The sequence below is a fragment of the Zeus faber genome (assembly GCF_960531495.2).
Source record: "Zeus faber genome assembly, chromosome: 15".
Taxonomy (NCBI): Eukaryota; Metazoa; Chordata; class Actinopteri; order Zeiformes; family Zeidae; genus Zeus; species Zeus faber.
Window position 1 is genome coordinate 28,674,490 of NC_137194.1, and position 2,633 is coordinate 28,677,122.

Consider the following 2,633-nt stretch of genomic DNA (forward strand, 5'->3'; position numbering starts at 1 on the left):
ATGCAGACATCTACAACCCACCCACTGCTCGACTTCCATCTAGACGACCAATTTGGAAGAACATCCCACCAGCTGACTTCGCCATCCAACTGGCTTGGAAAGCAGAATGGCAGTCCAAGGAGGTCCCAAACAAACATCTGGTGTCAGACCCCAATCAACAGGTCCCTGGCACCAACCTCCCAAGGAGACAATGGTCTACGCTCAATCGCTTCAGGACTGGACATGGCACCTGCTTGGCCAACCTTCACAAATGGGGCAGTAGCCCCACTCCACTGTGTGCTTGTGGAGAGTAGCAAACCATGGAACACATCATAGAAGTTTGCCCTCTTCAAAAACTGAAAGGAGGATTAGTCACCCTCCATACAGCAGACCAGGAGGCAACTCCTTGGCTTAGTGACTTTGCATTCGCTAAATAAAATAAATAAATAATGTTACTTATCCTCTAGTGGTGCGTTTTCCTCAAACCGGAATCATTGATTTCATCAATACTTTTAATGTGGTATTGGTACAACAATGTACAATGTCTAATTTATATCTCTTGCAATCTCTGCTGTCACTTCCTCATATCCGCATTGTAACTGACAATTGTCAATCCGATCCCATGGCCGCATCGCAGGTGCCCGGACCTCATTTGATTTTATTTTAGCCGGCCCTCCAAAAAGGGGCCTGGGGACATTTTGTGGCCGTCCAAGTTGGCGTAACCTTTTCTAGATAGTGGGGTGGGGAGGGGTGGGCGTGGCAGCAGCAGAGAGAGAGAGAGAAAGCCTGTCCACCACAGTTTAATCAGAGATGTAGACACAACCCAGACCTCAACTAGTATGAAATGACGGCAAGGTGTGGGTTTTGCAACATTGAAGAAACAATATCTTGTTTAATTGAATTAAATTTAATTCAATGTGTATTCAATTGAATATAAACCGTAACACTGACTATCAAAAGTGGTTCACAAGCCACCTACTCCCACAAAGGCGGCTGAGTCGCTCCCCATCCGTTCATTATCCACCTATCCACATCCACATAAATAATGACTATTAGCTCTTGTGTTGCAGTACCAAAGTTGCAAGGCTCTACTAATTCATTAGTTCTGCAGCAAGAATAGTAACTAGCAATGATACTGAAATTGAGAACTATTCAAAAGGATGAAAGGTTCATCTCATTTGAGATTTGGTTATTGATGAGTCCCTCATAAAAAAGTAAAGAATAGTTCAATTGTCTGACTCTTCGGTCAATTCAGTAAGTCTAACTGTCTGCTCACACCAGAAGTGAAACGCAGCGACAAAGCACGGTTGGTGACGTGATCTCTGAGACTTGGCGATGGGAGAGAGTTGAGCAGCGTTCAACCTTATGCTAATTAGCTGTTACACGGGGCAGCAATAATGCATTTCCACTGGCCTATCTGCCACGGCTGACAGTGGCATTGGGCAGGAGTGGGCTCAGCCCACCCAAACGTGCGTCTTGCCCACCCAATCAAAAGTTAAGAAAAAATAAAAACAATATTTCAGAATCAATCTCCACTCCGCTGTGCGTCCCTGTTCCCCGTTTCTCCAAACAAAAACAGTGTGGGTTTTTTTATCCCCCTCAACATGTGAATAAGCCAATCAATATTTCTCACTGCCCCCCCAATCAAAGCAGTCTAGATCTAGGCCTGCCTAATTAATTGTGAACAGACCCTTGACTTTGGTTCCTACAAAACGTTTGTTCCCAAAATGGAGGAAAAGCGCATTGTTGCAGGAGTCAATTTCCTCGTGCTTTATGAATATAAAGCGATTCATTTAATGACATGTAATGAAAAAAAATTATGCAACAAGATTTGGGAGGTAGTTGGGATCCCTGTTGAGATTTATGACATGATGCACTGAAGTAAAAATGTGAAAGTCCAAGTTGGATCTCTGCTGAAGTTAAGTTCCCGTGGAGAGGTCTCCAACACTGACCACGCCCCTATATTTCCATAAAATTTGATCAAAACCATTTTCCATGCACAGTATGATGTCATATAGCACAAAACACATGGTCAGAACACATGTGAATAATTTTTGAGAAGTTTATCTGGCAGGTTTGAAAAAACACAACATATATCATTTAGACTACAGGTACTACTAAATTAACAACCAACCTGTTTAACGACCGTTCGGACTTACGCCCAGCTCTCTGGCCAGCCTATATTGTGCACTGCGTACAATACCGTGGCATCTCAGCATCAAGCATCTCATTGCGCATTACCCTTTATCATACTATATACAGTATATACATGATATACACTATACATGCTATATATACTTTCTACATGATATACTATACAGTATATACTAAATATACTATATACATCTCATCTCATCACCGTTCTCAGTCTCAGTCTCGTTCCCGCAGTCTGTCAGTATTCACTACAATAGCGTTCGCAATGGCCACGCCCCCTTACCGTGAAATAACAAGGGTCCTCGCTTATCAACCAATTCACTTAACGACCTGATGATAGGAATGGTACTCGGTCTTTAAGTCAGGAGTACCTGTACTGTATGTGCATTTACACACACACATACTGTAAATCTACAAAGACAGACAGAAGGTTGCAATGTTTTGTTATTGTCTTTTTCATCATTAGTTATAGACTGCAAGAGAAAATGGAAAAATCTCAG